Source organism: Papio anubis, chromosome 9, assembly GCF_008728515.1.
Source record: "Papio anubis isolate 15944 chromosome 9, Panubis1.0, whole genome shotgun sequence".
NCBI classification, from domain to species: Eukaryota; Metazoa; Chordata; class Mammalia; order Primates; family Cercopithecidae; genus Papio; species Papio anubis.
Window position 1 is genome coordinate 107,102,967 of NC_044984.1, and position 18,158 is coordinate 107,121,124.

Consider the following 18,158-nt stretch of genomic DNA (forward strand, 5'->3'; position numbering starts at 1 on the left):
TTCGAGGTGTCTCCCTGCTGCAGTGCTACAGGCTGGTGGAGCTTACAGCAGCAGCTGGTTCTTTGAACAAAGGGCTCTCCAGAAGCACCGGGGACAGAAGAGGGGTTTGGCAGTGGTGACCAGGGAGGTGGGCAGGGTGGGGCAAGGTCCCCTGACAAGGCAAGGCTAGTTCCTAGATGGCATGCTCACCAGAGAGGGTGCAGAGTTCTGGTTTCAACCATATTATTATTTTTTAATTTTGCTGCAAAGTCCTTGTTTCAATGAAGGCTTGGGCAGATGCCCAGTATGCAAAGCAGTTAAAAGCACCACTAACTGTTCTAGTTGAAACCAGAGTAGAGGGTCAGTTGAGGCCTCTTTTCATTTCCACGGGGTCTCTAGGGGGGCTGGTTTAGGAAAAACTGGCAGGGTCATGAAAACACAGACTTTGGAGTCAGACAGAACTGAGATTTGCATCACTGCCTCTGCTGCTCCCTGGTTGTGTGAGCTTGGGGGCTTCACATCATCTGCCTGAACCTTCGTCTTCTTGTCTGCAAATGGGGCAATAACAGCACCCACTTCAGGTCGTTGTGAAGTGTGGGGATAATCACTGTAAAGTGTTTAGTACAATGCCTGACGCATGCAGGTGTCTAGGTATGCAGCAGCTGGTAGCTATTGGCATTCCTTAAGGGAGAGCTGAATTCATGAGAGGCCCTCCCAGAATACATGCCTAATGGCCAGAGAAGCTGTGAGAAATTCTTTGGGATTGGAAGCCAAGAGGCCTGGGAACTATTTGGGTTCTGATTCCACCACCAGATCCTAGATGACTTTCATTTCTCCTTGGGCTTCTTGAATCACTCTTCAAATGTTTATTGAGGCGGCCAGGTGTGGTGGCTCATACCTGTAATCCCAGCACTTTGGGAGGTCGACGTGGGTGGGTCGCTTGAGGTCAGGAGTTCGAGACCAGCCTGACCAACATGGCGAAACCCTGTCTCTACTAAAAATACAAAAATTAGCCAGGCGTGGGGTGCATGCTTGTAGTCCCAGTTATTTGGGTGGTTGAGGCATGAGAACCTCTTGAACCCAGGAGGTGGAGGTTGCAGTGAGCCGAGATCTCACCATTGCACTCCAGCCTGTGTGACAGAGCGAGACTCTCTCTCAAATAAAACAAATGAAATTGTCTATTGAGGGTTTCATATGTGCCTTGGACTACCCTAGGCAATAGACCACAGGTCCTGGCATCTGAAAGTCTTACATTCTATACTCAACTCTGCTACTTCCTAGCTCTTTGACTATGGACAAGTCACTTCTCCTCTCTGGTCCCCAGTTTCTCCATCTGTAAAGTGAGGACACTGAATTTATTACACAGGATCATCCCAGAAGATATTCAATGAAATTTTCCCCTCAAACTTGTAGAATGCATTTGAAATGGACTGTGAGAGAGACATCCTGGAGCATGTTCTTTGGAATCATACAACCCTGAGTTTGAATGCAATGTCTATAACTTACTGTGAAGCCTTGGCCAAAGAATTTTATCTCTTGATTCTAAGTTTTCTCATTTGCAAGATGGGAATAATACTAGTGCCCTGAAAGGGTCATGGTGAGGACTTCGGAAGATGATACATGTAAAGTTCCTAGCAGAAGGGCTGGCACACAGTAGGTTTTCAATAGCTGCCATAATTGTCACCACCACCACCACCATAATCATCACCATCAACATCATCAGCATAATCATTTTCAATCAACACCATCACTATAATCATCACCATGATTACCGTCATGATGACAATTACTACCACCACCCCACCACCACCACCACCACCATCATCATCATCATTATCACCATCTATAAAATGAAGCTCTAGGCCAGATGCAGTGGTTCACACCTGTAATCCCAGTACTTTGGGATGCTGAGGCAGGAGGATCATTTGAGGCCAGGAGTTCAAGACCATCCAGGGCAATATAGTGAGAACCATCTCTGCAAAAAATAAAAAAATAATAATTAGCAGGGTATGTTCATGTGCACCTTTAGTCCTAGCTACTGGAGAGGCTGGGGTGGGAAGATCACTTGAGCCCATGAGTTCAAGGTTTCAGTGAGCTATGATTGCACCACTGCACTACAGCTTGGGTGACAAAGTGAGACATTATCTTTTTTTTTTTTTTTTTGAGATGGAATTTCACTCTTGTTGCCCAGGCTAGAGTGCAATGGTGCAACCTCGGCTCACTGCAGCCTCCACCTCCTAGGTTCACGTGATTCTCCTGCCTCCACCTCCCGAGTAGCTGGGATTACAGGTGCACCCTACCATGCCCAGCTGTTTTTTTGTATTTTTAGTAGAGATGGGGTTTCATCACATTGGCTAGGCTGATCTCGAACTCCTGACCTTAGGTGATCCACCTACCTCGGCCTCCCAAAGTGCTGGGATTACAAGCGTGAGCCACTGCACCTGGCAGAGACACTGTCTTGAAAAAATTGTTTTTAAAATGAAGCTTTAAATGTTTTCATTTTAACTCCGTGTCTCATGGGGAGAAGTAGGTGACAAATGTGGTAGTTAACCCTGGGCCATCTGGATGGGAAGCTTTAGATGTGAGTCTCCAATAGAGAGAGTTCTCCTTCACTTTGCAGAGAAGTTCTAAGCAGATCTTGTTCTGTTTGATATTTCCTGGCCTTTTTCCAACATGAGCCCTTTCCCAAAGTTAGCAGGAATAGGACCCTTGAGTGCTGGAGCACTGGGAGCCATGGGAATCCATTCCTCTTTACATATTTCCCCTTTTGATACTTTTATTTCATTGTCCGTATAGCGATTTCATTTCAGAAAGCCAGTCTGGATCTTTCAGGGAAGGGTCTTTGGCCAAGGCTCAATGGTCTGATTTAGACTTAAAATTTCCCTTCATTCCACTCAAACCACATGCTGAAGGGTGAGGTTGGCCCATGCCATCCTAGGTGGGCTGTCAATTCCTTTATTGCTCTGTCCAAACATTTGTGTTGTAGGACAGGTTATGGATCATGAAATCATGGTGGTTCACAGCTTGAGTATTCTTATTGTTGCATTTTAACCTCTTGCTTCCTATCTTTAGGAAAAATGAGGTCATTATACTATCATTTTTACAGATGGGACTTGGAAACATTAAATGACTTTTCTAGGGTTGTAAGGGGGCTGTATCTGGCTTCCAGAAGATTGTCAAGTGCTTATTCAACTAAGCCATCCTGCCCCTTAGAAATTTCCGTTTCTTACGCCTCAGCTTTTCTGCCCCGAATTCTGAGAAACTCCAGGTACAGGTCAGAAATCTGCAGCAATGGGGGTGAGGACAGGTCAGCTGGGCAAAATTTTGAGGGGAAAAACCACTTAGGGAGCCCCGCACACTGGGGCCAAACTCTTGTCTGAGCAGAGAGAAGCAATGCAGGACTGGGGGCGTGTGGGAGACAGGGGCTGCGAAGTTATAGCTCCTTTGCTCCGAGAATGAGCGACGGTATTAGAACAAGTGTGTGGTAGGTAAGCTGTCACCGACTAGACTGTGTGATGTCGAGAAGTCCCGTCCCCCACCCCTCCGGACTCCCCCTTCTCTGCTCTAACCATCCAATTACTTAACTTCTCTGCCTAGGGGTTCGCTTCCCGCCCATCTCCTCCTCCACCGCATCTTAGCGCTGTCCGTGGTGCTGACCGCCAATCCCCTGGTTGCCGTTTCGACCAGCTGGGATCTCTGGTGCGCCCAACCTCCCCTCCCGGCCTCCCACCTTTCTTTCTCCAGGCACCGCACACATAAATCACGGGTGGGAGGCAGGCTTGGTTCCCGCTCGGTTCCCCCTGCACTGGGAAGCTGCCGCCCCGCTTCCCTTGCTCACACAGGGCTTTGCAGTAGTGGTGGCAGCCGCGGCAGAAACCGGCTCTGGGGAGGCAATTGATTCGTCTACTGCCAGCAGCCCGGAGTTGCCTACGCGGACTGGAAAGGAAGGCAGAAGGGAAAGAGAGAAAGAGAGAGAGAGAGAGAGAGAGAGAGAGAGCGAGAGAGAGAGAGAGAGAGGCGTACAGAGCGAAAACCTTCATCCATGTGGAGGACAGTCTGAGGGAGCCACTGTCCCTTGTCCACTGACTCACTGGCTGGTCCGAGTTTTCTCCGCTTCTGGCAGTGGTATTTCTTTTTGTCTTGGTCCTGCATGATTTAGGGGTAGTTGATGTGTCTGTGTGTCTGCGTGTGTGCACTGGTGCTTTGATTTTATTTTGGGAAGAGTAGGAGACTCAAATGAACAATTTTCTTTCAGGCACCTCCGCTGAGCTTTTGAACCAAGTCATTGGGACTTAGCGTCTTCCTACCCGGCAGGGAAGGGAGGAGTTGGCAAGAATTTGGTTCACCCTTTCCCTCTGCAATCCTCCCGCGTCGCGGTAAGTGATATTCTCCTTGGTTGTGCAGATGGGCTAGGGGTATTAGAATCCCAATTGTGATGTGTGTGCATGAGCTGGTGGGGTAAAGGCTAGTTGGGAGGAGAAGGGTATCGAGGAACGACTATGCTTATTTGCCTACATTCTGCAGTGTTTTATCACCTAAGCGGCATCCCAAAGCCAAATGAGATTTGGGCTTAGTGCCCAGGGAGGGGGTAAAATGTACTCATGTTGTAGGCAATGCGATCAAGATTGTGGCTTCTGCCCAGTTTGCCCTCTCCTTTGCAGCAGAACCTGGTGAAAGTAGCCGGCAGTTCTCTGAAAGAGTTAACCCTTTGTGGGGGTGGCTAGTCTGGCATGGAGGAACTCTGGGTATTCTGACTTAGCAAGTGAGTGCTTATCCCTGGAGGGGAGGGGGTCACCTGAGACTGGAAGGGTAACTCTTTCCTGAGCACACTGGGTAAGATTTGCACAGGACAGAGCTTAGATTGTACCCAATTCCAGGAAGAGCTGAATAATTTAATTGTGATGGTTTTTGCGAGGTTGGCTGTTCCTGCTTTCCTGAGATGGGAGACATGGGAGCCAGGAAAGGGCCACACTCTGCTTAGGATGAGTGGTCAGACTGGCCAGAAGGGAGCAGCCACTGCCTGCAGGGGAGATGATGTTTTATTTTCACAGGTGGCGTAACCTGTAAGTGATTGTATGGGGAAGCATCCTGGCACTAGCTTGGGAGATTCTATCCTTGAGTTCGTCTCACAAGGAAGGAGGGGAAAAAAGCTTGTTCAAATTCTGGGGAAAGATTCCAGGTTCCAGCTTCAGTTTTGTTCCAGGGTAGACCATCCCCCTGCACTAGTTTCTTTTTCCAAGATCCTGATGGGGAAAGGCTGCACCAACCTGTTAGTGAGTGGGAAGTGGAAGTACCTTGAAACTGAATCCAAAAGCTCACATTTAATTTTGAAATGCCTTTGATGCTAATCTGTGACCCATCAAAAGGGGATTTCACCTTGCTTTCTGCTTTGATTACATCTACTTTTCTGGAAATGAATGCCCTTATTCTTAGCATCTTTGCTATTATCTCAGGGGCCACCTCAGTGTTCTGCACCCCCAAGGATTTCCTTTTTAGATTCTTGCTCTTGGAGGTGGGAGGAATAAAACAACAGTCAGAGATTGGCAAGCCTGAAATATAAGCAGGGTTCACTCACTCCTTTTTTCTCTAGCCCCATAGCCAAGAAGAGATGCTGAAATCCCAGAGCATGTGCCTGCTCAGGCAGGACATATGAGGCAGAAGGGGAGGGTTGTCCGGTGGTTAGTGCCAAAGATTTGGTACTCAAAATCCCTAACTTCTCTTCCTAGTTTCCCTTGCTGGGTGACCTTGAGGAGGAAGTTGCCTTAGATTCCTCACTGGGAAGCCTTGAGTGTGAATAATGAATGTATGGAAATTTTGTTCGAATAAAGAACCACAGATCTGGCTATGGGTGATATTTAAAGTATTGAAATTTGGTACTAATTGATCAGAATGGCTAGGGTCCTGGAATAGGGGATCTTAGGGGAGCCCTGCTGTACTCAGTGTTAATCTTTTAATTTCTAGATTATGGAGAGGTTTGGGGGATCTTAGGGGGCTGTCAAGAGAGCCACGGAGGCCTCAGGGGAGCCTCCCCGTTTAATTTTAATATTTTAATATTTTTATTTTATTTTAATGTTTTAATACTTTTAACAACTGGTTTAGTCAATCGGTACACGCCAGCCCAGCTGGGATAGCTAAGACTTGGGTGCCCAGATGTGGACACTTCCCAAATAGCTCTCCACTGCCTCACTTCCTTAGGGTTGGCCAAGATCCAAGAGGCCGCCCTCCCTCCTCCCCCGTCACATTTGAAGTGGTGCATTGTGGTGCACCAGGGAGAGGGAAACAGAAGCTTCTGGAAAGAGCTTTGGACTTGGGTCAGGAAACCTGGGTTCCAGTCCCAGCTGTCTCCCCTTTCTGGGCCTTGGTTTCCCCATCTATGCCATGGGGCAGTCTGTCTGGGTGGCCCTAAGTCCCCTTCCAGTTCTGGAGTTCTCTGACTCTGAGATAGGTATGTGTGTGAGTGTGAGTGACTGCACACGCCCACATTTCTAGGAACGGTTAGCACTGTGCTTGAGAATTTATCCTGTGTCGGGGAGAGGCTCTGTTTGGGGTGAATGGGGATAGGGGAGTCTCTTGTGAGAACTTTGCCAGATTTCTAGAATCCTGAGCTCAGCTGGAAAGGGGTCTGCTTTATTTATGGCCTCAGGGGCACAGAGATGTAGATTTTGCAGCACTTGAAGGCTCCATAGAGACTCTTCTCAGAAGTAGCAGCAAGGACCCCTTGGAGAGCCTCTGCTCTGAAAAGATGCATATACACACAACACACAGCATCGGGGGTTGGTGGATCCTCTGTAATGCCCATGTGAGCAGCCCCCCAAGTTCAGAACCTCTGATTTAGTTTAACCCTTTCCGGGGGGCCAAGAGAAGAAAAACAATTTGCCTAAGACCACACAGTAAGTTATGGCAGCAACATATAAAGCCACCATTATGAAGACCAAGGCATCATCCCCTCACTCCTGGCTCCAGCAGTCCCTACTCCCCCCATCCAGCCTGAGGCACAGAGGAAGGATGTTCAGCAGTGTCTCTCCAGCCTGTGCTGGTAATCAGGAAGCTTAGCCATGGAGATAAATGTGGACATTTCCTTTCTGGTTGACAGGAGAGAGGCAGCAGCCAGAGATTCTGTGATTCCACAGGGGTAGCCTGGAAAGTCAGTTCCCCCAGCTCACTCTGCCTTTCTCCTTCTTACTGCCCTGTACAGACACTGGCTGCTTTGTCTGAAGATGTGCATTCGGTTGGGGTGGCTGCTGTTGGGCTTTCCTTGTAGGATGTGATATGATGCTCTAACTCTTTCCCTCTCTGTGAATGGGTCCTACAGAGTTTATGGCTTTCCAATAAAAACCACCATGACACATGGACCTGTCTTCTGCCCTTCACCCTCATTCAGTGGGGAGCTGATTGTAATTGCAGATAAGTCAGGAATTGAAGTGAAGGCAACGAGAAGAAAACAGTGTGGTTTATTTCTGTTAAGAGCTGTGGCCATAATCTGGGATAAAAATAATTCTGGGACCCAGTCATGGTGGGCTGAAGCTGATGATTTTAAATAATTCAGCTGCCACCTAGGATGGAGAGCCTTGATGTGCTGAGAGAGTGAAGGAGGCACTGCAGAAATAGCCCCCTCCTTTCTGTGCCTCACACCTGTCTGCCTCCTTAACCAGCCATGGGCTACAGTGTGGGCTCTGGGGGCAGTTAGGTCTTATTTCTAATTTTGACTCTGACATTTCCTTGCTGTGTAATTTCAGGCAAGGCCCTCAACCTCTCTGAGCCTCAGTTGCTTCAGTTAGGTTTATTGGGGTAGCATGATATAGGGATTAAGAGGATGGGCTCTGGAAATAAATTTCCTAGGCTTAGATCCTGGTCCTAGCACTTTCTGATTGTGTCACTTCACCTTTCTGGACCTCAATTTCCCCATCTACAAAATGGGAATAAGAATGCAGTTGTGAGAATTTTAAGAGTTCATGATCACTTTATACTGAGCCTGGCAAGGAGTAAATGTCCAACAAATGTTCGTAATGGGGGCGATGTTGGTGATGGTAACAGCAAAATCACCCCTGACCAAAACAAGAGCAGGGTGAGGTAAAGGAAGGTGAGTTCTTTGGGCTAGTTGTGTAGCTGTGTGACTCACAAGAGGGAGGACAAAGCTTGGAGACAGGAGCTGCCAGCTCCTCGTGTTCCCCACTGCAGTTCCCCAGTTGGTGGAGGTCCCCAGAACTCAGTTTCTTCTTCTGTGAAATGAGCATAATGACTCCCTCTCTGGCTTGTGAGGCTCTAAACAACTAACAGGGGAGTCACGAGCCTGGGGGTTAGGCCCCAGAGAAGAGTTCTAGCAGAAGAAGCCCTGTTGACCACTCAGTCTTTTGTTCCTTCAAGTCCCTGGGAGGTTTTTGCTGAATCATCCCAGGCTCTAAGCTCTGAGCAATGTATTTTCTCTAGGAAACCTGAGCCTTCCTTCCCTTCCCTGGGAAGTGCTTTTCCTGCTACAGCGCTTCTTTGTAGGAGTCCTCAGGTGCTACAGGGTGAGATCCTTAAGGGCCAAGGCTGTGCTGTCTTCATTTTTTGGTGTCCGGGTCAGCACACAGCAGGTGCTCAGCAATGACTTACTGAGTGAATGAATGAATGAATGAATGAAGCTCAATTGATTTACTAGCAAACATGTCAGTTTGGGGCCTGTGGTCCAGCCAGAGGCCTGCACACAGTAGGTACTCAGTTAGTGTTTGTTGATTATGATGAGTCATTGGTGAAAAGTTTGAAAGGACTTGGCTCCTGTCTCAGATTTGCTACAGGGAAAGGACAGGCCTCTCTCTCTTCCTGCCAGAGCACCCATTGCTATTTATCATGCATTGCACATTTATTGACCACCTACAGTATGCCTGGCACCATGATGGGCATTGGGAATAAAATGGCAATAAAGACACAATCCTGGCTAGGTGGGGTGGTTCATGCCTGTAATCCAAGCCCTTTGGGAGGCCAAGGTGGATGGGTTACTTGAGGTCAGCAGTTCAAGACCAGCCTGGTCAACATGGTAAAACCCGATCTCTACTAAAAATACAAAAATTAGCTGGGTGTGGTGGTGTGTGCCTGTAACCTCAGCTATTTGGGTGGCTGAGGCAGGAGAATCGCTTGAACCTGGGAGATAGATGTTGCCGTGAGTCGAGATCACACCACTGCACTCCAGCCTGGGGCAAGACTCTGTCTCAAAAAAAAGACACGATCCCTTTTGGGGCTTAGATAAAGTAAGTGCCTACCTACATAATGTGATCTTTTGGCGGGAGGGTGTGGTACAAAGAGGGCTCCCTGAGTCACCTGAAGACATTCAGTTCACTGATACCTGAAATTTCCATCATTCAAATTTTATTCTTTTTCTTAAGGCTCTGCTCTTGGTTAAAGAGCAGGTGCTTTGGAGTAAGTTAATGCATCCAGCCTTATTAGTGATTTACACTTTAATGAGAAACTATAAGAGCCTTTCCTAAAAGTGAAGCAGGCTTGGTTTCTTGGAGCAGGGGGAGGGGGCTGCATTACTAGACTTGCAGGCAAAAGAGGGGCAAAGGACAGAGAAAGGGGGATGTTGCTGGATTTACATTCTGCTGGGGGGTAAAAAGCTCTTGATGCCCGGAGTCACCTGATTAGCCTGAATCAGGTGGTCCATCTAACTCAGTGGTTCTCAGTGTGGTTCTCCCCACCCTGAAGCAGTATCAGCATCACCCGGGAACTTGTTAGGAGGGCAAATTCTTGGTTCCATCCAGGCTTGCTGCACCAGAAACTCTGAGTGGAGGGCTCCCACTGCTGTAAGTGAAGGCATTTTTTAAAAAAATGCAAAATACTTTTACAGGTGTTAACTATAACAGTTCTAAGTATGTTGTAAGCTTCTAACATTTTGCCAAGCTGCCCCCATCATCCCCCAAGGGGCTGAGCAGGGTAAGAGCAGGCCCATTGCCTCCTGCACATACCATTTCCTTTCTGCTACTGAATCCCACAGGAGCACAACCTGGATCTAGCATGTTGCTCCCATTCCCTGCTAACCTCAGACAATTCCAAGGAGTCACTTTTTGCTAGGCAGGACCCCAGAACTCAGTTTCTCAGGTAGGTTTGTGGCAAGGCCTTCGTAATCAGCTGTCCAACCAGGCCAGGTCTTTGGGATTTGCAGGCAGTGGCTTTGAGAGGGAACAAAGATTTTTTTTTTTTTTTTTTTGAGATAGGATCTTGCTCTGTCACCCAGGCTGGAGTGCAGTGGCATAATGATCATAGCTCACTACAGCCTTGAACTCCTGGGCTCAAGCAATCCTCTTGTCCCAGTCTCCCAAGTAGCTGGAACTATAGACATGACCATGCTGGGCTAATTGTTTAATTTTTTTGTGAAATGGAGGTCTCCCTGTGTTGTCCAGGCTGGTCTCAAACTCCTTGATATCCTCCTGTCTCGGCCTCCCAAATTGCTGGGATTCCAGCCATGAGCCACTGCACCCAGCCAAAAGTGATTCTTCTTAGCCCAACTCTGCTCCCCATTTGGGCCAGCAAAAGAGGGGAGGCAGCAGTGCTGAGGGCCCAGGCTGCTGTATGCAATGTCACTGTGGTTTCCTTGAAGTAATTGTCTTGCTGTCATTGGTTTTAATGATATAACACATGCTTAAATCTCATTGTAACGGAGCCCTGTCAGACTCTGGTTTAGTAATTCATCCAGTGAGCAAGATAACATGCCTCAGGAAGCTGGGTTTTTTACCACCCCCTGCAATTAATCAACAAGAGGAAACTCATCTGACAGCATCATAATGATGTTTGGTTCGTGAAGGAGTTATTTAGAGAGCGAGGGGGGAAATATCTTCTCATCTCTCAATATAATCTGAGTGAGTTCATTCAGCTGCCTTTTTCTTTTTCCTCTCTTTCTTTTCCTTGTCTTCCTCTTTAATGCACCTACACAATGACGAGTGGTGACTTGTGAATGGAAGCAGTTTTCAGCAGAGAACATATTATGTAAGCAGGTTTTGGTGCCAGCCATTGATGGTAGGGTGGTGTTCTGAGGCTGCGGAGAAGAGAGATGGTTTCTCGAAGTTTGTTGGAAGGCTTTTCATGCAAGGTGCTGCCAAACAGCATCTGTGTGGTCCGCTCCATTGCACATCTTCCTCCCTGCCCCCTTTCCCCTTTCCCTCTCTGCCTGCCTATGTTTTTCGTCTGTCACTGTGGTGCTAAGTTCCTAAGTCTCTGTCTTTATCTCTCCCGCTCTCTATCCTTTTCCCTGCCCCTGTCTCCTTACTTTTCCCACCCTTTAAATAATTCCCTGCTTTCTCCTTGCAGTCTCTCTTTTCTCCCCGTCTTTCCCTCTCTCCCTTTCCCTCTCCTCTGCCCCTGGCCTCTCCTCCTTTTCTTTTTTTTTCTCTCTCTCTCTCCATCTTCCTCCTCTCCTAACTCCTCTGCCTTCCTTGTCCCATCTTTAAGACACACAGAAATTACTTGTCAAGGGAATGCGTTTGTGAATTCCTGAGACTCCAGGTGATGAGGGCTCCAAGTAGAGTCACCAACCGTTCAGCTTTGCCTGGAGTTGAAGGGGGTTCTGTGATATAGGACGTTGTGTTAAAACTGAGAGGCAGACCAGGCACGATGGCCTGCACTTATAATCCCTGCACTCTGGGAAGCCAGGGCAGGAAGATTGCTTGAAGCCAGGAGTTTGAGACCAGCCTGGGCAACATGTGAGACTTCTGTCTCTACAAAAAAGTTAAATGATTAGCTGGGCATGGTGGCACACGCCTGTAGTCCTAGCTACTTGGGAGGCTGAGATAGGAGGATCACTTGAGCCCAGGAGGTTGAGGCTGCGGTGAGCTGTGGTTGTGCCACTGTACTACAGCCTGGGTGACAGAGTGAGACCCTGTGTCTAAAACAAAACAAACCAACAACAAAAAAGAATGGAGAGAGGCCTGGGCAAACTGTGTGATGAGTTGGTCATCTTACCTCCAAGCCAAATGCTTGGAGTTTTGTAGAATTTTCAGAAGGTCAAAGATTCAGCTTTCTGGGTGAGTTGCCTGCCTTCCTGCTCTGGTGGCACACAGTGGTTCTGAAGCCCTCCTAGGCTTGGCATTCTCTGCGTGGCTCCGGCATGGACTATCTAGACACACAAAGGCCTGTCCCTCAGAGCTCAGAGGTCAGTCAGGGGCAGGAGACTTACTCCTTTCACCTTACCTAACCCCTGTCCCTGACAAGACTGACCACCCAGCTAGTTATTCGCTCATTGGTCACCCGGGGGATATCGGGTAGAGACTGCAGATGGTTCAATGCCCGAGCTTCTCAAACTTGAACCTGTATCAGAACCCCTTGCAGGAGTTGTTAAAACACAGAGTTTCTGATTCAGTGGGACTAGGATGGAGGCCAAGAATTTGCACACCAAATGAGTTCCCAAGCAGTGTTGATGCTGCTGGCCCGGGGACCACACTTAGAGAACACCTGCTCTCTGCAGACTCATTCCCCCATTCCCTCCTTTCCAGACAAGTCTTGTACACTGTTCTAGGCACTGCAGACTCAGCAGCAAGGGAGCCAGAGTTCCCTGCCCCCTGGAGCCGACAGCCCAGTGGGTGGCAAAACCAATAAACAAGTAAACACATAAACAAGAAAACTCCAGACCACGTGAAGTACCAAGAAGGAAGGAGATAGGAAGACTCGATGGAGAATGACAAGTGATGGGTTGGGAGACAGAGGGGCGAGACTAATTTATAAAAAGGGCAGCCAGCAGAGGCTGAGTTTCTAGGAGTAAACAGCCATGCACAGAGGGTGAAGGGAGGATGAGCCACACCTGGGAGGTGGGGGCAGTAAGTGCAAAAGCAGAGACAACCGTGTTGTCCACGAAGGACAGACAGATGGCTGGTGTGAGTGGGGTGAGGGTCACATGGCAGGGACAAAGGGAGACAGGGCCCTGGTTAGGCAGGACCTCCCAGGGTAGCCAAGGAGTCTGGGTCTGATTTTATTTTGCAGGGAGGGTTTTATGCCAGAGTGATGTGACCTAATTTACAATGTTGGTAATGATTGCTTTTGTCTCTGAGTGGAGAAGGGAGCAGGGGAGATGGGGTGGAAGCCAGGGGACTAGTGAGGGGAGCTGTGATGGGGCAGGGACCAGGTGGTGGCAGATATGAAGGTGGCGACATTTGGGGTGAATTCTGCTCGAGTGCAGACAGGCTTTACTGATGGATCAGACTTAAGGGGAGAAGGCCAGAGGAATCAGGGTCCACTCCAGTGGGACGGGACCTATTCCTGGCAATGGTGCAGCGCTTGTGATCCTAGGGACATGGAGAGGGGCCTTGGCTGTAACCAAGGGCCAATGGCTTATGAGGCAAGGCCTCAGTAGTGTGTGCAGAGTCAAGGCCTTTCGGGGAGCTCCGCAAATGCCCATTCCCTGCTGGCTAAAATGCACAGTTCCCTTCTCCCCGGAAGAAAAAGCAGCAGCTTGGGTTTCTTTGTTTGTTTGTTTTTTCTCTCTCTCTCCCTTGAGTAGTGGCTGGATTAATCTATCAGCATGAAGCAGGATATTGTAACTTGGCGAAGGCGATGACACCCCGCGAAGTGGCAAGCTGGGGTGTCTGGCCAAGCCTTTCTCTAGGGGCTGTGGGAAAGGCTGCTGGATGTGATGGAAGACATGAGCTTCTGGTGTCTGCAGCTTCCTCTCTGATCATTAGAGACCTACCTGTTGTTCCTGGAGTTAGCTAGGCCCATTCAGAAAAGAACCAGCCAGACTGGGCTTGCACCTAAGGACGAAAGCAGGAGAAACCAGCATTTGGAGCAGGAGCTGGGCCCTTGGCGGGGAAGGAGACTCTTCACACAGAGCAAGCAGTAGGCTTGCCTTTCAGATAGAACCTGCCGCTGTTTCTGTAGATTTTCTTTCTTCCTTTTTCTTTTCCTTGGAGGGGTTTATCTGACCGGGAAGGCCTATGTAGCCAGCCTTGGCCAACTTCTGCAGAGGGGTCAAGTCATGTCTTCTCATCTGAAGAATGGATAAGTGCTTCGAGGAAAGCTCCCGAGGAAGAAATAAGTGGTGTACACTCGTGTGGGTGACCCGGAGGGGGACTGTGCTTTTGATTATAATGAGAGGGGAACTGGCCTCATTTGTAGCCTCTCTGTTATTCACAGAGGACTCTTGTGCTTCGTAGATTAGAAGAATCTTTGTTAGGGTGTGAGATGATGAGAGTTGAGTTATTTTTTCCTTCCTGATACGCAGCCATCATTGATCCTTGCCCATCTCTTCCTCCGTTTTTCATTATTTATTCTCTTTGCCTCATACCCCATTCCCCTCCATTCATAGACAGCCCTATTCTACTCTGCTTATGCGTATTTCTTTTGCTTGTATATGTCCCTTCAAAACACGTATTTTTATAGCTCTCATAAGTTCTCACTTCTTTTCCACTCAGCAGTATGTCTTTAAGATCCATCCATGTTGCAAGGTGGGCATCTAATCTTTTGCTTCTAATTGTTGCTTTTCTCCAAGGCATCAATCCCCCAGTTTGTTCTCCATTTTTCTTATATGAGTTTCCCTCCAGCAACCCAGAGTATTTCTGAAAATTTTTTTCCCTGCACTGGCCAGCTGGGATTCTTTCAGGACAGGAAGACTCATTTTAATAGAGATTTAATGATCGTTTGGGCAACACAGGTGGACGCTTTACTCTTTCACTTTGATTCTTTGCCTAACAAATGCTGAGTGTCCTCATGACATCAGACACCACGCATGCGTGGAGGGAGGCAGGAGAGAGCAGCCGGTTCTGGAGCTGGGTGGATGTGGGTTCGAATCCTGCCTCTGCTACCCACTGGCTGTGTGACCTTTGCCAAAGTGACTTAGTCTCTGGAGCCTCGGTTTCTTCTTCTGTAAGATGAGGGATAACGCTAGTATTCATTTTATAAACCTGCTTGAGAGTGAAATAAGATGATGGCTAATGTGCTTTGTGTGATGAAACTTTTTTAAAACAGTCTCCTGGGAGGTTAGGTAAATAGATATTTTTATCCCTTCCAAGTTCGGCTGGGTCTGTCTGCTGTGCTGTGTGTGTATGTGTGTGAGTGTGTGTATGTGGTACTGTGAACGTAGGGGGTATGGTGTGAGCATGTGTGTGTGACTGGTGTGTGTGGGAATGTGCGAGTGCACATGTGTGTGTTCGGGAGTGGTCCCTGGCTCAGGTTGAGATGTTACCCCCACCCCCCCTTAAATGGCTACTTCCCACTCTGTGTGGAGAGACCCTGCTCCCATCTGGGGTAGCCACACTGGCTCCTCACCACCTCTGTCTACTCCCCAGGGCCTCTGCCCTCTCCACAGGGCCTCTGTCCTCTCCACAGGGCCTCTGTCCTCTCCTCAGGGCCTCTGTCCTCTCCCCAGAGCCTGGGTTTCCTCATGTAATGCCGACGTTGCCTCTGGGAATAGATTGGTGAAAGCAGAAAGGCTCATTTTGTCCTGAACATGCTCAGAGGGTAAAATGCTACAGCGGCTGGAAGTGGGAGTCCTTGAGTGGCCAGAGAGGCCCCCAGAAGCTATCCAAAGCCTGGGATTGAGAAGACTCCAGATCGGAAAATTCTTCCTCTGGTTGTCATGGCAGCAGGTCTGGATGGGAGCCTTTGTCCCAACTGGTCACTATGGGGTGGTCATTTCTGGTTGACACCAACTGTGAGGGCAGCCCCAGGTCACCAACTGACGCCCAGAGGGGCTCCTGACCTGCTTCCAGCATTACATCACCCTATTGCTAGAAAGGGCACTGAGTTAAGAGTCTATCCATTTGGGCACAAGTTCCAGATGTGTCTGATAATTCATCCTTTCCTTCTCTCCCAGATAGACAGGGAGAGAATGAATTATCAGGGAGAGCATGAATTAAGGCCCATGGATGTCCATGTGCTTCTTCATGGAGTCACAGAGCACTCTGTGTGGACTGCCGTGCCCTTTGGGGTACATGACTGACCTCCTTTAGTCCTCAAGAAGCCTTGGGAAGGAGACATTATTATTATTATTATTATTATTATTATTATTACCATTTTTCAGACAAGGACACAGGCAATAGAAGATAAGGAGACCTCAGTACCCCCAATTTACACTGTCTACTTACTATTTGCAATTGTGAAGATAAAGCAACTTAAAAGTGCTTTTTAAAAAGTAAATAATAAAGCTCTACAGAAATCGATTCTCTGGTCTTTAGTTCCTTCCAGCTTGGATCCAATGCATGGATATCATTCCAGTAAAGGATTGGGCACACTGGCCAGGAAGTGGCAGTATGCGCAGTCCTTAGAAGCACAGCTGCTGTCCCCAGACCACCTGGATTGGAATTCCAGCTGTGATACTTGCCATCCTGTGATCCTGGGCAAGTTACTTGGCCTCTCTCGCCTCTGTTTACTCATCTGAAAGATGGGAATAATAATGGTACCTCCCTCACAGAGTGGCTGTGAGAATTCCATGAGTTAATACAACATGAAGCACTCAGACACTGCTTGATACATGGCAAGTTGTTTGTTATTATATAGGACTTGAATTTTTTTTTAAACATTACTTTTAGATTCAGTTTTTTTTTTTCACAATAACTTTTTGAAGAGGAGAGTTGGAATTACTTCCTCCATTACAGATGAAGGAACTGTGCCCCATAGAGGCAAACCAATTTCCCAAGATCACAAGATTAGTTAGGAACAAAAACCAGGTTCAGTCATCAGGGATGACAGTGGCCAAGCCATAAAGCTCCAAAGCATAGCGGATCCACCGGGCCAACCACAGTCACAGACAGGCTGGAAAAAAAAACAGACAGTGAATTTGGTGGTCTCAGGATCCTTCCCGGTGGATCCCATCTGGTGGGGCTGTGAGCACTTCCAGGTGGGTACAAGTGGTCACTGCACCTGCTCCAAGCCACAGACCACCCAACAGTGCTTGCTTCCCAGAGGGTGGAAAGTTGAAACCACACCCCTGTATGAGCCATCAGCAAACCGTTGGGCTCTCTGTTCTTTAGCCCCATCCATTGGTTGGTTGGAGCCTGGGATGCATGTGTGCATCAGGCACGTGTGGCCCTCGTGACAGCTGGCTGCCTGGTGATACACCACAACAGTTAGGACCTCAGCACGGAAAGCCAGGCTCCCTGGGCCCAAGTCTCCACTTCACCCCTTCCTAGCTGTGCAGACTTGACTGATTACCACAGCCCCCTGTACTTAAGTTTCTTCCAGCTGCAGAGTGGGGATGCTGTTAATAACAGCAGATATCTCCTAGGGTTCTTGTGAAGATCAAATGGGTTCCTACATATGGACCTCTTAGGACACTCTCATTGTCATCATTACTTCATGGCAGCCAATACAAACTCTTTCTTTCGTCTTTGGATTTTCCTAATTCAGGAAGGCTCCTGAAGTTTCTTTGCTTACGCTGGTGGTTTCCAAACTCAGATCTGGCCTGTGACAAAGTTTCCACTGACCCTGGCGAAAGGAGAAGAACTAGGCATTTATAGGTGGGCAAAATGTTGCCGATCGAGTTTTCCTAGGAAAAAAACCAAACAAACCTTTGTCCTGACATTATCTCTTTTCTGCTCATTTAACGTTAAAATATATTTTTAAAAAACAAAACATTGGCAATGTATGGTAGCATTTTTTTAACAAAAGATTGGTGCCCCTTTTTTGTAAATAAAAACAACAACAGTGCAAGTGGACAGCCCTAAATTTGGAAGAAAATTTTACTCATCTAAGAAATTCAAATGTCTGGGTGCTATTTTTGTCCAATCACAAACCTTAGTGGTTATAACATTTTAGTGTGTGTATGAATCTCCTGGGGTATTTTTTTTTTAATGCAGATGCTCAAGACCTATCCCTAGAAATTCTGATTCAGAAGGTTTAGGGTCACACCAGGAATCTGCAGTGTAAAACGTTTCCGGAGTGATTCAGGAATGGTTCATGGGTCATTCTGGGAGGAGGATGAATCCTCTTTTTCACTGCCTGGGAAATGGGCTTGAGTTTCTCCAGTGAGAGGACTCTGCACCCGTAGAGGTGCCCTGTGCATTGTCAGAAAGGGCCAGTTAGCTAGGTCATCCTTCCTGATTTGACTTAAGCCTGAGTCCCATCACTCTTGATTGTTTTGCCTTCTGGAGCCCAACTGAAGAAATAATGTTCCTAAGACAGAGTTTGCTCATTGAGACCCAAATGCACGTTAGAGGGCAGTTGTGTGAGGTTAAAAGTACATGTTCATTTTTTTAAAAAGAAGATAATTCGGAAGTGAATGT

The 18,158-nt window shown here is 47.9% G+C and overlaps 1 protein-coding gene across 6 annotated transcripts in view; it reads left to right on the forward strand.

The window, feature by feature from the left end:
• RPH3A (rabphilin 3A) overlaps positions 1–18,158 on the forward strand; it is a 192,206-nt gene that overhangs the window by 71,212 nt on the left and 102,836 nt on the right. For 4 of the 6 annotated variants that reach the window (XM_031650782.1, XM_017946222.3, XM_017946221.3 and 1 more), the window contains exon 2: positions 4,235–4,355. The gene's annotated coding sequence lies outside the window, so the exon portion shown is untranslated. Of the gene's footprint in view, positions 1–3,584; positions 4,105–4,234; positions 4,356–18,158 lie in introns of those variants that run through there. The other 2 variants (XM_017946219.3, XM_003907186.4) reach the window with 2 other exon arrangements.